The sequence below is a fragment of the Parus major genome, chromosome 7 (genome assembly GCF_001522545.3).
Source record: "Parus major isolate Abel chromosome 7, Parus_major1.1, whole genome shotgun sequence".
Taxonomy (NCBI): domain Eukaryota; kingdom Metazoa; phylum Chordata; class Aves; order Passeriformes; family Paridae; genus Parus; species Parus major.
In genome coordinates, this window is record NC_031776.1 from 14,525,253 (window position 1) to 14,543,071 (window position 17,819).

The 17,819-nt window shown below is 37.4% G+C and overlaps 1 protein-coding gene across 6 annotated transcripts in view; it reads left to right on the forward strand.

The window, feature by feature from the left end:
- Window positions 1–17,819, forward strand: part of ZNF385B (zinc finger protein 385B) — a 153,049-nt gene that overhangs the window by 51,877 nt on the left and 83,353 nt on the right. The window lies entirely within an intron of this gene.

The following is a 17,819-nucleotide window of genomic DNA, read 5'->3' on the forward strand; positions in this document are numbered from 1 at the left end:
TCTTGATGACCTTGTACGTTGAGTTAATGGTTTCTGAACTCAATTGATGAGTTTGCAGGACAGTTCTGTTTGTCTCCAATCAAGGAGAAAGGAAAGTAGTGTAGAATTGAAAATAAACCTCTTACTATTTTGTTCACTCTCTTAACCTTCAATATGTATTTTAATTTGCATGGGTGTAGAATCAATGAAAACATAGTAACTGTGTAATCAAGACAAGACTGAAAGGTAGTTCATCTACATTAAATGATCTGTTTCTCAAATCTTATGACTTAGAAGTCATCTGGAATTACAGTAGTCATCATCACACTTGGCTGATAGACATTTTTTAAGAAGCTGGAGGTTGACAAGGGGAAAAAGTGAGTCTGGTTTTACTGATGTAAAAACCAGGCTGTGGCACTCCTGTTGTGGCTTGTAAAGCAGAATACATTTTTGCCTATCTGTACCTGGAGACAAAGCCATTGTTTTGGGATAGTAGAACTGTAGAATCATCTCAGGGAATGATCTTTTGCCACATCATTAACTGATTTTAAAATTGTCACCGCTTCTGTAAATCCAGACATAAAAGCAAGTATGCAGAATTTCATGTAGCTACTGCTAAGATACATCCTGATTTTCAGTTCCCACGTGGCATAGTGAACTTCACCTTCATACATAACGTTGTTAAAACTTGGATGTTTTATAGATGAAGAGGCTGTTGATCTCTTGTAAATGTTAACTATGAGAGCAGTCTGCATAAGATCAAGATGCACTGAGGGATAATGTAATTGGAATTTTTCAAACAACTGTATCTGTTTCAGAATTAAGATTCATGATAGAAAAAATAAGACAGAATAGATCTCACAGTTTCAGCATAATTAAGATTTTTGCCAGTGGTTATTATGGGAAAGCTTTCTTAAATATTTTACCCTCACCTCTTTGAATGTTTTGATGTCAGATGAGCAGGATTTTCATTCTGCAGCTAACTTATTAAATAAAAGCAGCTCTTATTCCCAAACTTCCAACTAACAAAGAGGACTAGAGCTGTTATTAACATTTACCCTTTTTTTTCCTTTCCTTTCCTGATGGAAAGATGAGGGGAAATTTTGTTAAAGCATAAGGTGTTTTCTTCTTACTAAAAATTGAGAAAAAAAAAAACAACCTTAAGAAACTACATAATAAGAGATCATTAAATAAAGTATATATAGAAAGTAAAATAAGACTGGGGAATTCACTTTATTTGATATGGATTTAAATTATGTAAATAAATCTGCTCTTGGTAACTTGCACATTAGTATTCTCTTCAGCAAGGTGGTTAAGGGTGCTTAATTATGATCTCTGCTTTTCCCAGGCAAACAAAAATGAAAATAACAAGTTTAGAGGTATAAAGGGGAAATAGGGCTTTCATTTTTACAGGTTTTTTTAGTTTTAGGTCAAGTAAAATTAATGATAATATGTAGAGGCTTCTACATAAAAAGTCTGTCTATTGTGACCAGTATTAAAGCTCTGTTTTAACAATAGTGACAAGTAAACCCTTGACCTCTATATATTACTGAGAAGAGATCATTGAAGTAGTCTTCGTAACATCCACTTGATTCATTCCTTGAAGATGTCTGAGCAGGAAGCTGTGTCTATGTTTTAAGGTGGATTCTTGTACTGATGAGCTGGTCTCTGATTTCCTGAGCCAGTATCATTTAGCACAAATTTTTTTTTAATGTCTTTTTTTTCTTTTTCCCCCTCATTTAAGTGCCAGTGCTGATAGCTCTCTACTGCACAGAAAACGGTTTAGAGCAGGTGTGAGAATTTATTATGGTCTGTCTTTTTAACCTAACATATAAGAGAGAGGAAATGATGTGCTGTTGCATTATGTTAACATGTAACAGAAAGGAGGTAATTTAAGTAAAATGTAGATGATTTTTCAATAATAAAGTTCACATGAAGTAGGGTAGGGAAGATAAAAGAACATATGTCAGAGTAATGTAATATACTGAAAATTGATAATAGCTTTATTTTGTTGAGCTAAATTTCTTCTGGATAGATGGCACAAAAATGAGAAGTATGAGATAAATATGGGATTTGAACTTCTGTTTGAAAAAATAAGGAATATATGTCATAATAAGACACAGGTCCTATGCAAAATGGTAATAAGATCACCCCCAACTGGGTATTACTGTCTATTCTGCTACAAAAAAATGCCTTCTCTGAGGAAGAGGAGCACAGAATATCTGATGTTAAATGCTATCCCAGCTAGCTACAATACAAAAGCACTTCTTTGTCAATATTATGTGAGAGAACCTGAAAAACTGTAGAGAGGTCTTTTTTCTTTCCCATTTCGTTTCAGCAAGTGAAGACATGAAATTATTTCATATTCACCTTTCCAAACCCTGATATTATGTAATAATTTTATTTGCATACAGAAGTGGATTTCCTATGTCATTTTCACACTGCAGCTTCAGAGACTACATGGAGCAATGCAGGTATTTTGAAAGCCTCTTAACTGAATCACTCTTGGAATTCTTATACCTTGAATATTTGAAGTCATAGTATTTTGAGTTGATGATAATTTAGTAATAAGAACAGTGGCTTTTTCATCTCTCAGAATTCTCTAGAAAGAATAAACTCATTTCACATAGTCTACAGGGATTTTGAAGAGTGTCTTTTTAGCAGTATAGCTGGCCACTTTTCTTTGCAGATTGGTTTAATGAATATATTTAATGCAATTTCTTAATGTTATTTTCATGCTCTAGAATTGTATATGTAGATCTATCCATTACCAGATAAAACTGTTGATCTTTAATGGACTGTGCTATGTATAGTGTCTTTGTTCTGGAACTTGCTTAAACAACAATCACTGCAGAAGCAGTGTTGTGAAAATCATAATTTCACATGTCTATTTTGAAAAGAAGTGAACAAGAGCTAAATTCTCTGATATGATTGTGCTATGTTAATTTAACATTCTTGTGACACATTGATTTCTTTTTTAATGTCTTTTTGGTATCATCATCTTATATGTGCATACTTAAAACCTTTATCACAACATATTCTTGCAAAACCGGTTAATTGTAGTATCAGAGAACAGTCCAGGTTGGAAGGGATCTCAAAAAACCATCTGGTCCCAGCTTTCCTGGGAAGGGAAGTCATGATGAGATTATCTAGCAGCTTGTCCACATATTGAAACCTCCAGCAATGAGGATTCCATCATGGTCCTGGGGAGGTTGTTGCAGTGAATTTTTCATCTCACTGTAATTTTTTCTCATGTCAAGATGAAGCAACTCCCTGTGTACCCCCCACCTTGTACACCTTGTCATCTCCATGTGGATCCTTATGGGGAGACAGCCTCTGTCTTCTTTGTGACTGTCATTTAAGTATGAAATTCAGTTATGAATTCCCACTTAAGACTTCTCTTTTCCAGGGAGAAAATTCCAACTCCTTCAGTCTTTCCTCACAGGGCAAGTTCTGCAGACCTTTGATCACTGCTAAGGGCCTTCTTTGGAGCTCTCCACTCTGGGCACATCTTTCTTGGTTTGTAGGGACTACAGCTGTACACAGTACTGTGGGTGCAGCCTGACAAGCACTGAGCAGATTGGTATGATCATGTCTCTGTTTACAAAGCCCCTGTGGACTGAAGATTGAAGATTAATCTTAATTAAGATTAAACATACTGTTTTTCCATACTGAGATTCCAAAGTGATTGAAATGACCGGAGTTTGTTAAGCTGTTTTGCAATCTCTGTTTGGATTCACAGCCAGTAATGTCAGATGTGGTTTCTGTTCTGTGTTCTTCTTTATATGTGAGTTGTTATAGATGGATTGTGTCCACTCCTCTGTAGGGAAAAGTGAGGATATCTATCTTCCTCAACAAGTGGATGTGAGGTTGCAAGATGTATTTCTGTGCTGGTCTTTATGTCACTCTGTTTCATGTATGAAAATAGGAGGTTATATGAAGGATTGTGACAAAGCCGCTCTGGCTCTTCATTGCATCTCAAGTTTCACTCTTCATCCAAATCTGGCTCTGGTAAGGAACACTTGTCTCATTAGTCAGTTTTTCTCTTGTCATGAGCCAGCAATGCTGACTGAAACAAATTACCAGGAACTGTTTGGGAGGGGTAGACAGAAGAGCACTTGTGTGCCTGACATCTGAGATGTCCAAAACCAAAATACTGAGTTACCTTTTTGCTGATTTCCTAATGTGGAACTTCTGAATAATTCACAGTTCTGCTGCTGCCAATCTTACGTGTTGATTTACAGTTATGGGAGAGGATTGCTTGGCAGAAGGTTCAATTTATTTCCAAAGATGGCAGAAATTTTCTGTGAGGGTCCTTTTCTAGGTTCAGGAGGTACTCCCATCTTTCTTGTGGTGTATTTGAGAATGGCTTCCCTGTGCAGCTTAACCCAGTAAAGACAGAATATGCTTTGGTGGTCTGTATTCTTCACATCGGTCTTGAAGGATGTAAGCTCTTGGCTTGTAGGATTTGACACTGAATTAATTATGCAGGCTCTTCCTTTCTGTGATTATCTTTTATGTGAAACCTATATTCCTTTCTAAAGTAGTTATTTTCTCAGGTACAACATGTATTTAAGGATTTGAGATGCCAAATTAAACACTCACCTGCATGTGTATGACTTTCATGCCTAAGGCTGAAATAAAAATGAGCTACTACTTGTCACCATGCTCTGAGAGACTGCAGTGATGTCCACCACTTTTTTTGCTGAGCCAAACATACATACAAATGCCAGACATACATATGCAAAGTGATGGATTAATGGGAATAATTTCATGCATTGGTAGAGACTTGACGTGTTCACTTATCCAGAAGACTTTTTTCAAGGAGAGGGTCTTTCTATGTTTAAAAGGCAAAGTAAATAGTCTCAATTTTCCATTAAATGTAAGTGCTGTTAGGTGCCAAAATGTTCTGTGGCTAAGGGAGATACTGGCTGTACTGCAGGGTCCATCTCACTGAGCTGGTTTAGTTCATTTGGTCCTGGATGTTTGTTCTTCATGTTTCATCGTGTGCCAATGCACACAGCTTCCCCAGTGAACTGCCTTGCTCTCTTGTGGTGTCACTTTAAAGTTGGACACATGTAAGCCCCATTCACTTTGGTGGGTTTTTCCTATATTTCTGGGAGGAATCCTGCCTATCCGGGCAGCCTAAATTAGTACTGTATAAGCTGGCATGATTGCAACTGTGTTTCTGTACCATTCCTTTAAAGGAGTTTGGGTTGTGATTTTAGGGTACCTCAGACTTAAACTGAGGTGAAGCTGAAGAATTGCAGAAAGACAGCTGGCCTAGTTTTCCAAGGACACAATATCTGCAGTTTCTTTTGGCTTCTGTGCAGTTTCAGAGGATCAGTGCTTTGGGAAACTGGGTTGAATGGCAGATAATAGTGAAATAGCCCTCAGGAATAATCATCATATTAGGGAAGGCTTAGTCAAATTGCTTTACACTTTGATATTTTTATTTAGTTAATGATAATAATGTTGAAATAACCTAATTTGAATAGTATTTATAAATTTTAAAATGCATATGCATGTCTGTTGTATTAAAAATAATGTGATTCTTATCTGTTTTCTGTATGACAATTACAAGCTCAGTTATGTTTTTATGGGAATAAATCTGCATCCTGTCATGCATTGCAGTATGTTGGTACTTTGCCAAAAGGGTGGCAGACTGCAGTGCTATGAATCTGTTGAAGTCCAAACAAACTTGTTTCAAGAAAATCAGAGAAAATACATGCCAATCTGACTGAGCAAATCCAAATTGCTTCATTCTATGATTAATTAAATTAGGTTGCTTAGAAATTCATAACAGGTGCCTGGAATGATCTTACTTAATGCTATCAGTGCTTTAAATGTCCCTGGAGAGCTTGGATTAGCTGACTGAGTCCCCCCTTACAGAAAGGATGTCCTATGTGAGGATGCTGTCCCAAAGGGATAAAATGGGTACATCTCAGATGCCCCGAAGGAAACACATACCCAAATATGTGTGATGAAAGACAGCTGAGGTATCAAGGAAGAACCTTTGAGGTTAAAATTTCAAGGTTAGTATTTTATCCAGATTGAGAAAGGGAGGATGTGATGTATACAATGCAAATATAACCTATGTGGAATGCTTATAAAATATAACATTATTTGGAGTTAATGTTTCAGGATGAGGTAGCTGCTCTAAGATGTTGCTGTGATTTCTGAACTGTAGTAACATAACCTACACAATTCCTGTGATGTTTTTAGAGCTGTTAGCTTTGGAAGCTGCAGAGCAAACTGATGGAATTTTCCATTGAAATGACATAGGTGGAGGTTTGACAGTGAAGCCACTGCTGCAGCGCTGTTCCTGGAGTTTGGGTGTGTTGTTTCTCTTGAATCCAATGCCTGGAAATTTTCAGCCAAGCTTCCGTACATCTTGCACTTGTTCATATGCAGCTTTGGGAGCATATGCTTGTGTTTATAGTAGATATATATATACTTACAGAGTCTCAGGAATATTTGAACGACTGTGAATCTGCAAACCTTTGGGGATGAATTTTAACAGGTGTAAATCTACTTCTAATTCTGATATGTCTGAATACATGCTATCTCTGCAAAGCCCATGTACACAATTTCATGACTTTGTGAAAAAGGATGGCTGGCTGCCAAGAAAAATTAACCCCATGTCTTGTGTCAGTTAAGCAGTTTAATTGACTTTCACACCTACAGCTGAAATAAAAATGAGCTACTACTTGTCACCATGCTCTGAGAGACTGGTCTCTTTGTTGAGTAACAACATCCATCTGCTTCAGAAAAAATTTACTATAGCAGACTGTGTCCTACTACATGAATCCAGCTGCCTGACCACAGAAAAAATCCTTCCAGTGCAGAGCCCTTGGTCAGCATCTCGCATGCATCTTCTGAGTCCAAAATAGCCCTGGCATGAATTCTTTTGTGCTGTGTGGTTCCATTCCATCAGCTTTCTCCCTTCCCATGGTCTGAAGCGTAGTTATGCTGATGCAAGAGTGTGTTTTCTTTCCAGCTGGCTCTGAAGTCAGTGCCATTGATCTGATGTTTTGCAGATATACTGAAACCCAGACTCTAGGATGAGGTATTTTGCAATCCTGGGGTGAGGATAAAAAAGGGGGGGGGGGAAAAACCCCAAAAACCTAAAAATACCCAGCTGCTAACTCAAGCATCACCAGAAAGAAAAAGGATTTGGTATGCAAGAAAAGGAAGAAAAAAAAGGAAGAGAGGTCAATATGATCATAGTTATGCACAATGGAGTGTGAATTTAAGTATAGAAGAGATGGAAAGACGAAGAAAAGGAAAACTGAAAGTGACAGAGGAAGGATTGAAGGGTAGGGAGTTTGTGAAATGTGCAATTCCTCCCCAGCTTGAAGAGGCTGTGTGGGAGAAGATTGGAGCCAATACACAGTCCACAGAAGAACAGACATCTCACTTCACATTTGCAGAGTATGGGTAGAAATTAAGTTTCTTGGATTGTGCCAGTTAAACAACTCAGCCCCTGAAGGCAGGAGACTTTCCTCAGCCTTTCTTTTATGACTCTGGCTGAACACAAATGCTCAGAGTCATACTGTGTAGTACCTGCTCCCACTTGAAACACCTTGCTTAGAACTAGGCTGTACAGGCTTGCAGCCCTGCATTTTATCAGAAGTGATTTCACCTGATGAAACTTTCAGTTGGGCCCTTCCATTAAACAAGAATGTCTATTCAGGAGGGAAGTGGTAAGTTAAAATCTGAACAGAAAGAAATATTAGAAGACTTTTCTAAAGTATCAGTAAGATCCCTTATTAGTGAGCGTATGAGTCATAAATGGTGTTTTTTTAATATGGTTTAGTTTCTTTTTTTCTGTTTATTTGTGCATCAGGATGCTACACTTTCCATAACAAAAAAATAATTTGGAGTCAGTTTGAGCTGTCAGTTCATGTTACAATATACATTGTACGTACACACACATTGCTTATTTCTTAAGCCTTCAATCTCTCAGTAAAACTGTCTTGATACTTTTTGCCTGTGTTCAAACTTTTTTGTATATTAGTTCTTGCAAAAAAAAAAATGTATGTTTTGTGTATTTGTTGCAGGGGTGGAGATTTTGTTTTGTTTGTTTGGTTTGTGTGTCTTTTCAATAATTCCTGAGGCTCTTAGTCATTCACAGGATTTGAATGTATTTTCAAGCTAAATAATATCTCAGAAGGCTGTGTTGAATTTGTTTTTTTCTTTTTGGTGCTAATGCCTTCCTCATTTTTTATCATTAATGTAACATTTTTGTGACCCACTCTGCTTCCATTTGATCACTTGCTAATGCCTGTTATTCCTTAACAGCAGAGGATGACAATGAAAAAAAAAATTATCCACATGGAAATTTTTATAACACCTCTCCCATGGCCGTTATTGGATTTTCATATTTACAGTGCCAAAGGAGTGGATTTCAAGATAAAGACAATCTTTCAAGGTATTCACAATAGCGAAGTCAAATAATTTCCATGGAAATTGGACAGTTGTTCTTACTGGTAGAGACATACTCTACAATATGCTCCCCTGCCCAAGCTGTTGAAAGTTCTTCCAGCAACCTGAATCTGTGTACCCTGCTCCCTTCTCCTCTTTCTCTGAAAGTGTTTATGCTTTTGCTTAAGGACAGAAGCTTCCCCAGCCTGACTGTGTGCAGTTCTCTGCACCAGAACTTGGGAATTTCTGGAGCATGAGAGTTGCCTCTTCCTCAGTGACAAAGTACTTTGCAAATGGTGTGGGACTGGTGAATCTTTGAGGGCTCTGTTTGTTTGGGGTTTTTTTAATGGTGTGTCATCACTTTCTAAAAGAAAAATATATTTCAGGGGTAATGCCACTGGGATCTATCTGTTGTGAATAATTGCTTTTCAGCTCCAGTAAAGATGGCTGAACTAAGTAAAATGATCAGACTAGAACATGCTTACTAGAAAAGATTGGTGATTATGAAACAGTACATATTGCATATTTTCTTTTTGACTTTGGGAAAGTTACAGATGCTTTAATTCATTTTGCATAAAAGTTAATGTACTTGTCACATGTGTCTCTTTTTGGTATTGCTTACTTGAACTATAATTTAGATCAAGAATTCTTTCTTCACATGTGTATGGAGAGCTCTTGGTACTGTGTATCCTGATGTCATTTTGACACCTCTCACCATTATTGTAATACACAAAAATAAGCAGGGCTCTTTTATATTATTTAGGCTAGCTTTAAGCTGTTTATCCTCTGTGATTCCCTACTATTCACATTATTTAGGAACTCTCTGTCATTATGACAAGCATATATACATATATAAATATGAACTTGGGAAGAAAAACTGAAGAATTAATATATATGACTGCTAAAATTTTGCCACTTCCAAATAAATAGTTTTTTAAATTCTAAATTTGTATGAAGGCTGTACAGATATGCAATGTGGAGTTTGAGAACTGAAAGTTAAGAGTCTTTCAGACTCTCTGTGCTCATGATAAAGAAGAAGGGTTAAAGGTGTCTCATACACTGCATGGGAAATATCTTCTTCTCTAGTGCTTTGGAGTATAAGATCCAAAGCAGAAAATAAGTTCATCATTCTCTCTTTTCCAACTGCACTGAAGTAACTACTTACTGAGATGAATCCTAAAACATTTGCTGTCATCTAGACCTTTTAATGATAAATTCTTAGATCAAAGTAGCAAGTGAGGTGGAGCAATGGTGATTAATGGCTTGAACAAAAATAGATTTTACTGTGCATTTATAACTGGAGTGTCATGTCTTTGATATTTGTTAGGACTTTGAAGGCTGCATACCTGTAGAACCTGTTGCAGTCCTTGAGGCTGGAGAAAGATTTAAGAATTTGTCTGTGAAGATTCCTGCTCAGGGGGAAGAATTAAAATGACATTAAGTTCTTATGGTTGCTCCATTCCTGATCATTTCTGACAAAGGTGCATGTGTTAAACAACGTGACATCTGGTTGCTACATATTGAAATACTTCTGTGCTTCATAAAATAAGGACTGTATTTGTCACCTCACCAGTGTCCTGGGAGGAGCACTTGAAGTTAAAATGTCATCTTTGAGGATGTGCTGTAGGTAATTTTCGTTTTCTAAATATCATGAACTGGAACAGGACTACTGTTTTATAATTACATCTAGTGTGCAATATACTACTAAGTTTAATGGGGGTACAGACACTCGTGAATACATGTGTGTAAGTTTGATGCATCTGTGTGAAGTAGAAACAGAATTTGCTTCATGTAAGTAAAAGCACAAGATACCAGCATGAGCTGGTAGGTTTTGATAGTCCTTTCATGGGTATTTCAAGAAGATTCTTGCCATGAGATGCCTGCCTAATGCATAATCTGGGGCAGAGTTAAATATTGCTTTCTGAATTGTCCTCAAGCCAAACTTAGTGAGGGCTGGGTGTCAGGCAAAGAAAAAGCTGTAATACATATACGACTGGATGTGCAGATGTCTTGGTGGAGGTTAAGGTGTAAGAGTTCAGAAGAATACAGTTGCTTGCCTCAGCTTTGAATTTGTCTGTTTGTACCACAATTTACTGTCATTAACTTGGTGAGGGAAGAAGACTTAGAGGACAATAATTGAACTCCTTTAACTCAATACTTTCCTGTTCTATTTCTGGAAAGCTCTGGTAGTTTGTCATGTCTTGTGAAATTTATCTACTGTGAAAGGGAACATGTGCTTGAACATGTCTTTTGCCTGTTCTGAGTGTCTGTACAGTAGGATCAGGTTGTTTACCTCACCTCTAACTTCTGTTTTCCTCCTTCAAACTGGGATGATTCTTGGGGATTGGATTAAGTGCAGTGTATTAAAATACTAGTCAAGCGTGGCCAGCAAATTTCCCATTGTGTTTGACAGGGCATTGGTATTCTCCTGACAAAGTTTCTTCACCTTTGCTTTGAGCCCTGCTTTGAATTTGAGAAGCTAAGTATGGGTTTTTTGGCATTATCTGTGCTTAATAAAATTTGGATTACTGATCCTTTATTCCAAGAAGTGGGGAGGGTAGTTGTTTTTTGTTGAATAAAGGTCCTTTCTTTTACATACCAGTCATTAGTTTAAATCGGTGTCTCTGGAGGGTGTTTCTAGTTCATTAGGATGATATTCTACAGATTATAAATCCATTAAAATATTAATGAAATTCATTGTGAGATCATAACATTTTTCTGCTGGAAACATGTGTGAAAATATTTGGTGAACAAAGCTGAGAATTAAGAATCATGATGGATAGTACAATAAGGTAAAACCTTAGCAACTAAGTTTTTTTTTTTTCCCCTCAACTTTAATATTATTACCAGACATTGCCCATTTTTTTTCTGGACTGCCCTTTAGTGAAAATTTGCTGTAACAATTCTGTATGTGATTGGTATACTGTGCACTGAAGAGAAAACCTTGAGAACAGGAACAGCAAGCCTAAAGACTTGTGTGTGAAAAGCAAAGGACAGAACCTTAAAGGATCCAAGCATGGCTATGCAGAGAAGCCTTTTATGAATTTGATAGCAGGATGCTATTGCAGTTTGGCACTAAGCTTTACAGAAGTCCAAACTGCTAAATCTTTCTTGGAAAGATGATTTTTCTTAGTGCTCAATCTGAAAATATAGCACATCTACATAGACTGTCCATTTCTCTTGAGTCACATCCTGACAGTACAATTCTCCAAGTTTCCAATCAGCAAAAATACAAGCATGTTGTATTCCAGTCTGTTAAGGAGAATTGCCTGTTTCAAAGCAGCACAGGGAGAGAGCATGGGCATAGAATCTAAGTGAAAACAACATGTTTTGTGGAGTTGTTTTTGGATTCTGGGTGACTTTTGTATGTTATGCCGAGATAAGTAACCTATTAAAGGTGCTAAAAATGTCACTTCTCCAACCTCACATAAAAGAGAGAAAATACAGGGGAAAGAGTTTAAAGTATGAACTTTGGTTTTTAAAAAAAAAAAAGCCACCACCTGAGCATCTTGGCAGTTGAGCTGTTCAGTGTCAGCTTTTCTTTCTTTGACTGTAGGAGCTGCTTGTGAATGACACCTGAGCGCATTTGCCCTCAGATAACCTCTTCCTGGAGGCCTTTCCTTTCTTGTAGCTCTGTGGTTCTAATATACACACTTCTGTGCTCTCTCTCTCTTCCCCTTGCTCAGATGTGTGGTGTGGGTGTGATGCTTGCTGTGAACGTTGTACCACTGTGTTCTGGAAGGTCAGCACCTCATAGCTTTTTGGAAACAAAAATGCATTCTTTTTTTGTTTAATTTACTATTGTTCTTTGCCCCTTTTGCTTTCATCCTGATATTTTTGCTTTCTTTTAATCTCTCCTTCTGGTATAATAACATTTGCCCTTTCATTGCATTCTTCTTGCACTGTCTTTAAACCTTCCCCTCACACCTTTCATTTCTGTGTTCCACTTTTCTCCTTTTTCTTTTCCAGCCACCTATCCTCACCCTTGTGACTTCTGCATCTATAATGCAGTAGCTGCATGACTGCCTCAGACTGCTGTTCCAAAAGGAATTGCTGTCATCCTGCTTTCCTGCTCACCCCCAGCACCTCTGTTGTGCTTGCACAAGTGCTTTGCATGCCCTCAATACCCAGAGTCCATCATGCTCATAGTGTGGGGAGGCCTTCGTGCTGTTATGGATCCCTGAAGAGGCCTTCTCAGACAAAAGAAAGAGCATCTCCAAAATCTTGGGACAGTGGCTGTCAGTTGACAGGATGGGAGTTAGCATTGTTTAAAGGGAGGGGAAGAGAGAAGTGTAGTTACAACTGTGATGGGTTGTTGTTGGAGACCCCATGTTAGATGTGAGCTAGAGGGCAGGCTGACACATGAAATCCGAGATCAGTGTCTCCTAAGACCTTCCTCTGAAACCAAGGTCTGGTCTTCTGTCAGACAGGGTGTTCCATGCTGTTAAAAGGGAAGTAGAATGGAGCTACAGCATGTTAAACTAGATAAATGGTTAAAACTAGTGCATTGTAATGGTTTTGGCAAGGAGCTGTCAAACTGCCAAAAAAAAAGAGACCCTTCAGTCATTGAGCAAGTGGGGGAGCTATGCCTCCAGTTCAGGGGAGTTACGGGCTCTGCTGTTTTGTCTTGCCATAATGCATAAACCTACCATGTGCTTATGGAATGTGTAAGATACTTCTGAAGTTAACAGTGAAATTAAAAAAAAAATTAAATAAATTCTTCAGTCATCACAGAAAATGCAATTATTAATAATATTATCAACATGAGAAAAGAGTTATTTATTGAGAATACTGGTCATCTTGTAAAGTCATCAGAGTCTATATAAAACCCACATAAAATTTCACAGAAGTTTGGTGTTGCCAATCCCAAGTGTGCAACGAGAATGAGTCACATCTTCCAAGATTTGCTTAAAAATCACGGAGGTTTATTTTTAATTTGGTTTGATTTTTATGTGCCTTTTTATGTCAAAGCTGATTCCTTTTTTCCACTGCTAGCAATGCCCACAACCCTTTTTTATTTTTCTTTCTTTTTTTTTTTTTTTCAATTTTTTCTTTTTTTTAATACTTTTTTAACAAGAGTACCAAATATTTCAGGACATGTAAAAATATATATATAATGGCTGCCAACTCATGTTAGCAGGTAATTATTAAAGTAATCCCCCTCTAGTGGAAGGGAGGAGTAGGAGGTTGTAGAATAAAATAAGATCAAGCTAAATTTTCATATGGGCTGTTTTGAGTAACCAACAGTCACATACTAGTGAAGAGTTTTTTCACTGGAACAATATACTTTATTCAGGGCTGGGTACAAATTTAATCTTGCCACATAAATTCTGTCCAGTATTTTGAGAGACATGGAAACTTCTTCCAAGAAGTTTACTTTTTAAAGTCATCTTTTACCTCTTTTCTTATTCTTTCACTTTTGTAAAAAACAAATGAGAAGATTAAGCAAATCTTTATATATTTAACGAAAAGCATTTAAATAGAAGGATTGCATACAAGACATCTTCTATAATCTTTAGTTCTCCGTGAGGAATTATCTGATGTAGCTACAAACTGCATCAGGTAAAAATCTGTTCCTAATGATATTGGATGTCTTCTCTCTCTCTTTATTTTTTTTTTAATTATTATTATTTTTAATAAAACTCTGTCAAGAATTCTTACTAGGGTGTGCTTGAAAAAATTATTTTGAGGAGTCAGAAGCTCTGTGCTGAGGTGTACTGACACAGCACATCCTAAAGTGAGGAGCTGCAGATTAGACAGGCTCCTCTTTGAAGTTTATGGTTTGAGTCCCAGATTTGAGACTCTGTGCCTTTTGCCTCTATAATATGAAGAGGGACATTTTTTCTCTTCCTAGCAAAGGGTAATTTTAATTTTGGTCAAATAGTCTGTGGTCAGTTTTATTGGACAGTAGGTGCTTGTCATGGTAGCGGCAGCATTCTGAATGTTTTTATTGTGTGTCCAATTTGGTCTTGTAGGTGACTTTTGAGCTAAATAAAAAGTTCCAAAACAGCTCCCTGTTTGTATTTCTTTAAAAGAAGTCTCTTGTATCAGAGCAAACAAATCCAGCTGTAATGAAATTAAACATCATGGAAAGGACGAACATTTACTTTTGCAAAACTTGCCTCCCATATAGATTTTCCTTGACACACTGTATTAGTTCTGTAAGGAGTTTTTCTTTCCTGAAAAGCAACTAGTTTAAAAGCAATTGCAGGACAGATAGACTAAAATATATTAGCATTAAAAGATTTACAGAAGACTACTTTCTCTTTTTTTATGGTTTTGTTACCTTGAATTAAGGTGGCACCAGCTGCCGCCTGTCTGCATCAGTTGTGCATAGCCTGAAGAGGTATCATTCACCAATGGGAGTGAAGGAAAGTGTCCCAGCAGCTTTGTGGAGCAAGACATATTTCTCAGCAGCACAAGTTCAAACCCTACTCAAGGCTTGCACCAAGTCAAAAAGGAGCTTGTGAGAACATTTCTTTTTCTATCTCTATTGTGCAGAACTTTCTATTCTGCTGAACTAACTGCAGAAGAGAAACATGCTTCTGGGTAAGTAATTCCATGTGGAGGCTGAAATCTGTCTTTCAAGCAGCTGCATAATAGAGTGCTGTATGCTTGCTCCAGCTGTATGGAAGAAGAAATGTTTAGCTGATTTATTTTTAATAGCAATCCATTAGTGAAAGCTGTATTCATTTGCTGCAGTTTAGGAACTGAGCAGTCAGATTTGGAAATCTTAGCACTGTGGGTGACTGTGATCTATTTTTTAAAATACTTTTTATCTTTGTGTAAACTGCGTCAAAGAAATACAAATGCCAAAATTAGCATTTGAACTTTTTTTTGCCCGTTTAGATGGTAATCGTGACATTTTCTGAAGGAAGGCTCTAAATGAAAATTTTTGTTAGTAAGTCCATTGGAAGAATGTATTTCTTAAATATGAAAATAAATGTGTCTTATTTTTGAGCCTACTGATGGTTCACTGTAAAAAACCTAATGCTTACTTATTGCATGTCTTTCTCTTTTATCATGCTGCTGAAATCTGTTGACTATTTTATATATTTATATGCTAGTTTTAATAAGCACAAATAGTAGTAGCATTTGAAATAGGGAATGCCTTCATGTGTCTTTTCAAGAACTTGAAATTATTAGGTTTCTGAATTTTTAATGTGTTGCAGATTATACAATATTGCTTAATTGACGTTTTAAAATGTGCATGGTGCATTCAAAAAGTTCCTCTTAGAATGCCTTGTTAGGTCAAAAACGTAAATGCTCTTTTCTATCCTCAAAGTCCTGATTATAGGTAGATGATTAGCTTGTAGAAAACACCTTTAAATTTTTTTTTCATACAATCTTGAATGCTTATTTTCTGTGATTTGAATGTTTAAATTTTTATTCTGTGTAAGTATGATTAATCTTGGTATGTAGTAAATGACAAAATTACATCTTATAGCATTCCATTGCTTTAAAAACAACTACATAATATTTCTCTCTTTTTCTTACTTAAACATATGGGTGATTATTTACCGTAATTTTTTGTTACTGTCACCTTATTTAACTTTCTAAAGACAAGAAACAGCCTGGAGAGGTGCTTTTGTGAGGAAGAATTTTAGATTAGTGCAGAATTTAGCTTAGTCTGGTTGAGTTGATGAGATTTCAGCAAATTAGGTTAAATGTTTGTATGTGCTTCGGGACTGTTAATACAGGTACTTCATAAGCATTTATCCCTTGCCCTCCTCTCCATATATGTGTCTGTGGCATTGTTTCTATGTTTGAGAATCATAGTTTTATACCTTGGGTGCTGGATTCTTTATTGTAGGGAATTGCTTTCTGGTTATTCTAGACCTTTGCTTCCCTGTCATTTTGCATGTTCAGATACAGTCACAATACTAATTTGATGTGTTGCACAGATATACATGTTGCAGTAGATTTAACAGAGAAGCCTGAGAGAAATCCGGTGACTTGGTTGTTCCTGTTGTTCATTCACTTGATTTCAGAGATCTCTATTTAGAAACATGTTAATTCTGTCTGAAATTTGAGCAATCCACAACTTCCATTCAGCCTCAAGGTGCTTTGTTAAACATCACCAGACAGTATTTCCCTGTTGTCTTGGGTTACAGTGCCAAGATGTAACCAAAAGTATCTATTTTATCACCTTCTGTTAAAACCAGGTGGGGCAGTGTTCTTTATCTCTTCATGACCTATCCCTCCTGACTCCAGGGGGATCTCTTCTGTTAGTGGGCCATTGATTCTCACTGCAGGAATGACAAAATTCCATCATCCACTGGGAGATGCTCCACCCAGGGGGAGGAACCAAGCATTCCTGCCTGGGTATAATCTGAGATTTGGAACATCACAGGCAGCCTTTCTCCACTGGATTCCCAGAGGACCAGACCCAACTACACCACCACTGGACCTTCAGAGGAAAACTACACCCTTTTACAGGTTCACTGTTACAACAGAACCACACCTGTCACTCCAGGAGGACTGCAGCTAGCCACCATTTAATCAGACTGCTACCAACATCCTGACCAACAGGGTGTCAGGTTGTATTGTGACTCTGTCAGTGGTTTTTTTTTGTACTACTGCATTCGTATTTTAACTTTCCTAGTAAAGAACTGTTCTTCCTATTCCCATATCTTTGTCTTAGAGCCCCTTGATTTCAAAATTATAATAATTCAGTAGGGGAGGGGTTTGCATTTTTCCATTTCAAGGGAGGCTCCTGCCTTCCTTAACAGACACTTGTCTTTTCAAACCAAGACACCTGTGCTACCATTATCACAGTGATGTCTAGATTCACATTTATCTTTGGCTTCCCAACATAGCTTATCTGAGAGCCCACAGAATGGGGCACTCTGCAAGCCATGCAGACAGCCCAAAAATCATGGGCTGCTCCTGTCTCCTGGGAGACAGTGCATAGACAGTGGACAGTCCATGCTGGCCAGGCATTGTCTGTCTGCAGCTTTGGTTAGCTGGTGGCAAGCCCAAAAATGGTTTGCCAGCTGAGAGAGAAAAGTGAGAGTGTCAAGAGAGAGAAAAATGGTGTCGAGCCTTTGGGGACAGTTGGACTGGGATTAAAGCAAAGGAGAAAATTCTGTCTATTCTATAAAAAAAACAAACCAATAAAACCAATAAAACAAAAGAAAACCCCAACAATGAACTCCCAAACAAACCAAACTCAACTAACCTAAAAAGTTCTAGTTTTAACGCATCAAAACTGCTTTATGCAGAACATGCAGCTCTGTTACACTGAGAGATAGAATCTGTTGGGAAGGGAAACCCAATAAAACTTGGAAACTTGTGCACCAAATAAAATGAATTTTGGTAAGAGCTGAGCACTACAAATGCTGGCAGATGGGGGGAAATCACCTGACCTGTACTGGCACCAGTGACTATCTTGATCCTGCTTTCGAGGAAGC